Source organism: Delphinus delphis, chromosome 9 (assembly GCF_949987515.2).
Source record: "Delphinus delphis chromosome 9, mDelDel1.2, whole genome shotgun sequence".
Taxonomy (NCBI): domain Eukaryota; kingdom Metazoa; phylum Chordata; class Mammalia; order Artiodactyla; family Delphinidae; genus Delphinus; species Delphinus delphis.
In genome coordinates this window covers 66,282,464-66,288,463 of record NC_082691.1, presented here as the reverse complement: position 1 = coordinate 66,288,463, position 6,000 = coordinate 66,282,464, and positions in this window count along the sequence as shown.

Genomic DNA, 6,000 nt, shown 5'->3' with positions numbered 1-6,000 from the left:
CACTGCAATGAAGAGTAGCCCCCACTCACCGCAACTAGAGAAAGCCTGCGCAGCAACAAAGACCCAATGCAGCCACAAATACATTATTTATTTTATTTATTTATTTATTAAAAAAAAGAATAGGATCAAGGCTCTGAAGAAGAGATAACTAGAGATTAAAGGTAGCCCTAGTAATGAATATTTGCTCCTTCTAAGATCCTTTTCAACAAAGGAAATAGTAATCATGTTTTCACAGATAAAATTGATGGAAGGCTGAAAAACACAACAAGTCAAAAACATTTACTTCAATAAGGACACTCCATATGTTATGTATGTGCAGTTACTTTTTCAAAGTATATTCACACACATTCTCATTTCATTCACAAAATAAAACAATGACCTAAATATTCTTATTTTTATAGGAATCAAAAAGGCCAAGATCTAACCATAAGGCAGTGGCAAGAAGGATTAAGGTCAAGTTCTCTACTTCAGGTTATCTGGCTGAAGGGCCACTTTTACACATTCATTATAATGAAGAAATAAGAACTATCAAAAGATGTTATATACGTGTTACTAAAGGGCTGTTTTATTTGTTACAATATCTCCTATTAATGGTCACTAGCATCACATTTTAAGGGTTTTAAACAGTTTTAGTGGTCTTTAGCATCAGATTTTTTTCTTTTCTAAGTTAATCAATGAAAATGTTTCATATTCCAAAGTGAGGAAAAATAGATTGTGTGTGTGCTTTCTAACACATTGTACTGTTTCCAAAAACCCATGCAACAACAGTCATATTTCCTTTCTTCAGTAGAGTATTCTCAAAATGTATACAGCTCTAATCTCCTTTTTACTTCCTCAAGTGGTTAATACGGTATTAAGGGAATTCATATTTAAAGGACCATGGTAAATCCTTTCATAAAGACGAAGAATTCTTTTATGTACTTATTGCACTATAATTTACATATGCTATCTTTACTTTTCCATACCAAGATTTCTCAAAGCTATATTCACAGAACCTATTTTTAAATTTTTTAGCAATCCCATATAAAAGAAAAGTAGCTCTTAAATATTAAAAAATAGCAGAAGTCAATGTTTCTTAAACATCAAAATCTCTTTATTGAACATCAAAAATAAATTCTTCTCCTTTTATTTTTTGGCCATGCGGCATGTGGGATCTTAGTTCCCCGACCAGGGGCCGGACCAGGGACTGAACCCGTGCCCCCTGCAGTGGAAAGGAAGAATCTTAACCACCAGACCGCCGGGGAAGTCCCAAAATCTTCCCCTTAAGTTTGAAACAAGAAGGTTCATTGTACTCCACTGACATCTGTCATGAACTTCTTTATCTTTCAAACACTTCAAAAATTTCTCTTCACATACTCTTTCCAGACCTTGGTTCTTCCCCTGGCGCATTAGCCCTTCTAAATGTTGGCGTTCATGACATCTGCTTTCACTCTCTGCCCTGCTTCTCACAGCCTGACACCATCCACATTCATCAGCACCATTCATGCCTGGCGGGTACTAAGCCCTCAAGAAATGCTTGCTGATGAATTCTCAGTGACCACAGCCTCCTACGCTCTGACCTCACCATTCCACAAATCTTCCAACTCTACTGACCTCCACCTCTCTTCTGCTTGTCCACCACATATATGGCCACACTTGGACGCTAAACACAACCAGGAAGTGCTCCATCTCCAAGATTTCAAATCCCCAAACTGGCTTCTGATTGTAATCTAAAATCCTTATCTTTTCTCTACTGCTGCTCTCGCCTACTTAACCTGCAAGTCCCCTCTAACCCTAACCTTCAGTTTATTCTCCTTTCCCAACTTTTGGTCAAATTTAAAATGTCACAGTTCATTTGTAGCCATGCCTATGTATTAGCCCTGACTTCCCACCCTGCCCTTTTCTATGAGGCCACATGCTAAGTATTTCATCTATTCTTAAAAGGTGGCCAAGCAAGTTTAAAAAAAAAGGTAGGAGCTGGCAGGGATCACCTAATTCAGCCCCCTAAAATAGCAGATGAGGAACCAAGAAGATTGTGACTAGTCAGATTTCCAGAACCTGTCATTGGCCCTTCCCAGGTCTCTTCCCCAAACACTGCCCAATTTTGATCTTTTCCTGGGCTGGCAATAAGCAGTACAATGCTCATGAGGCTAGGCAGCTGCACCAAGATGCAGCTCCCAGTCAGCCATGTGATCGAGGGGTAAACAACCAAAACCCATACAACCATTCTGTTTTTCATTTCCAGTACAGTACTCAATAAATTACATGAGATATTCATCATTTTATAATAAAATAGGCTTTGTGTTCATTTTGCCCAACTGTAGCCTAATATAATTGTTCTGAGTATGTTTAAGCTAGGCTAGGCTAAGCTATAATGTTTGGTAGGTTAGGTGCATTTAAATGCGTTTTTGACTTAGGATGGGTTTATCGGGACATAACCCAATCATAAGTTGAAGAAGATCTCTCTCTCTGTGTGTGTGTGTGTGTGTGTGTGTGTGTGTGTGTGTGTGTGTGTGTAACTTTGTTGGCTTCTTTTCCTCTGCCCCACAACTAAGTAACTAAGAACTTTAAATTCTACCCTGGGTGCTCTTGTCTACCTACACACACACCCCCAGATGATCTCATCAGTTCCATTGACTTAAAATACCATCTGTATAGGGCTTCCCTGGTGGCGCAGTGGTTGAGAGTCCGCCTGCCGATGCAGAGGACACGGGTTCGTGCCCCGGTCTGGGAAGATCCCATATGCCGCGGAGCGGCTGGGCCTGTGAGCCATGGCCACTGAGCCTGCGCGTCCGGAGCCTGTGCTCCGCAACGGGAGAGGCCACAACGGTGAGAGGCCCGAGTACCGCAAAAAAATAAAAAAAATACCATCTGTATACTGATGGTTCCCAAATTTATTTCTTTGGCGTGATCTCTTCTTTGAACTCAGAACACTAATATCCAACCACCTATGTGAAATCTTGACTTGGACTTTTAACTGGTGTATTAAACTTAACAAATCCAAAATGGAATTTCCCCACTAAACCTATTCTTTCCCCAATCTTCTCCATTTCCATAAATGGCACCACTGTCTACCCAGTTGCTCAGGCCAAAAACCTAGGGGTCATATTCAGTTCTTTCTTCTTTTCCTCCTACTCTATCCACATACCCAACCTACCATCATCTCTGCCTCCAAATATATGCTTTACTTCTCTCCCTCTCTGCAGCTTCCATTCCACTTTAAGCCATCATCACCCTCACTGGACCTACTGCAAGAGTCTCCTGTCTGGTTTCCCTGCTTCCACTCTCATCCTCTTATCCATCGTTCTCAGAGCAGTCAATGCGATATTTAAAAAAAAAAAAAAGCCATATTATGTCAATGCCCTGTTTTAGTGGCTTCTGATTGTACTTGGAAAAAAGTCCAAATTCCTTTCCTTAGCCCCTGCTACCTCTGAAATCTTTTCACTTTCCCCCAGCTCACTGGACTCCAACCGTGCTGACCTTCACATAGCCCCAGGATCAGGACAAGATCATTCCCATCCCAGGGCTTTTGCCTTTGCAATTCCCTCTACTTTGAATGCTTGTCTCCCCCGCCCAACCCCGCCCCAAATTTCTCATGGCTGACTCTTTCTTATCCTTCAAGTCTCAAAAGTCACTTCCTCAAAGAGGCTTTTCCTGACCCCTCCGTACCCCAAGTCACCATGTCTAGTATACTTCTCTGATTTACTATACTTCATAGCACCTATTTGTATCTATTACATCATTTGTTTACTTGACTGTTATTTGTTTCTCCCACTATAAGTTCCAAGAGAACTGGGACTCTATCTGATTTACTCACCACAGCATCCCTGATGTATGCGCACAAGGACTGCCCGATATATGTATATCATATTTACATATGTGTGTATGCACTACCAGTAGTAACATAAATACTTAATAAACCTCTGTGGAAGGAGTAAATTAATGCATATCTTGATTTCTTCAAAATGTAATTAAGATAGGCAATATTTTTGATGTCTGATTAATAAAAAATATCCTTCCTCCCTCAGTCATTTACAATAAAACATCCTATCAAAAAAATATCACAGGGTTTCCCAGGATTTTTGTGCTGTCCTGACTATTTTCAATGAGGTGAAAGGCAGAGGCAGTTTCACAAAGCATTCTTTTATTTGGCTTCCACTTCATGTTTTTCATTCTCCTGAAAAAGACATACTGAAAACATTCCATTCTCTCAATACAGACATCCCAAAAGCATTCAAACTGCACTGAAAAAAATTTCTTAAAGCTACAGAAACCAACTTTCCCTGGCTCTTTTTTTCTTTCAGAGTCAAGGAACATTGTTTACAGCTGCCCTGAGGCTTCCTTTAATGCTTGTTAGAATCTGGGATGTTGCAACCAGTTTCTCTGTTCTTTTATAATGGCAAGCTGCAGATTAATTTTCCTCGATTCATAAATTTCCAATGACATAGAATGTTGTAAATTGTTTCCAAGAGAACAGGGAGGAAAGTGAAAAGTATTTTCTAGAAGACTCTCCTTCCCTTATGCTTTTAAACTCTCATCTGAAATGTAAAAGTAAACAAATTATTTTAATGTTCTATTTTTTTTTTAGTTACTGAGATAACTTCTCCTTAAGGAATTAAACTTTTTCTCAGTTTCAAGCATAATATATACTTGATCTGCTCTCAACAAAATGAACTTTTTCTATAGAAAGTGAAATATTATAGTTATTTGTCTCTCCACCAGCACTAACCATGCTTATTAGCAACCTTCTCCAGTCTTCACCATTCCTCTTTCTTGGCCTTTACTACCCAGCTTAATGATCAAATGTGTTCTAAGCCTTTAGAAAGGAAGATGTTGATCTTTTTCCTTAAAAAAAAAAAAACCCATCCTCTCTTACTACAGAGATGTTTTGACTGACTTCTTTTGTCCTGAAACTCCATTGACTGTGAGTAACTTGCCATGTATCAATAGTTTGTACATGGAATATACACATTAACATATGAGTTAATTAAACAAAAGTTACTGAAAAAAATAAGAAAAATATAAGTTATTTATCCATAACATAAAAATCACACCACAGATTAAAAAAACCCAATATTTCTCTGAAAATATCTATTTTCCTATCATTTTTGTATCTAAAATTTAATGGAAATCATCATTAAGGAGAATCAGAAATTGAAATGATCCACAATACAGTGCTGGTAGTGAACATAAAAATACCATTAAAAAAGTGAAGTATAATGCTGTGGTAGGATAACTACAATAGCATTCTTGGTTATTTTTGGAAAACTTAAGTTTAGTAAAACTTTAAAAAGGGGGGACGTGTATCCTTAGAGATAAACAAATTATTAAAAGCAGTTTTAATACTTCTTAACTTTATTTTGCAATCGGTGCTTTGAAAATGGAGTTTATATAGAAACAGGTATAAAGGAAAGTTTCTCAAAAAGATGGAATTGTTCATTGTTCTGGCAGATATGTAAAAACAATGCTGACTCAAAAGCAGCCAAGTGGACAGCTGCAGATGCCTTACCCAATGGAAATACTAAACAGGCGTAGCACGAATCAATAATTAACAAAGTAGATGCACAAAGCTTGATGAGGATGAGTAATTGCATAGGCTGGAGTGGTAAAAGAAGCTTGTAACAGTACTAGTTTTGTAAGAAATTAGATAAACTCCTTGTTTTCATGAATTTGTTAGCAAGAGTACTTCAGTGCCTAATAGTACACAAAGAATATCTTTTTTAAATTCTTTGAATTAATTGATATTCCCCTTTATATAGTATTTATCACTGAAGATGTTTATAAATCGAAATGATCCACAAGAAAATACTGGTAGGGTGAACATAAAAATAATTTTTAAAGTAAGCAATGAAATAATATTCTAGATGGGCTAACTACAGGAGCATCAAATTGTTTATTTTTAGAATTCTTAAGTTTAACGAAATGTTGAAGAGGGAGGTATACCTTTAGTGTACATCATTTTCTAACTTGTGTTATGTGTGTGTGTGTGTGTGTGTGTGTGTGTGTATATATATATATCCC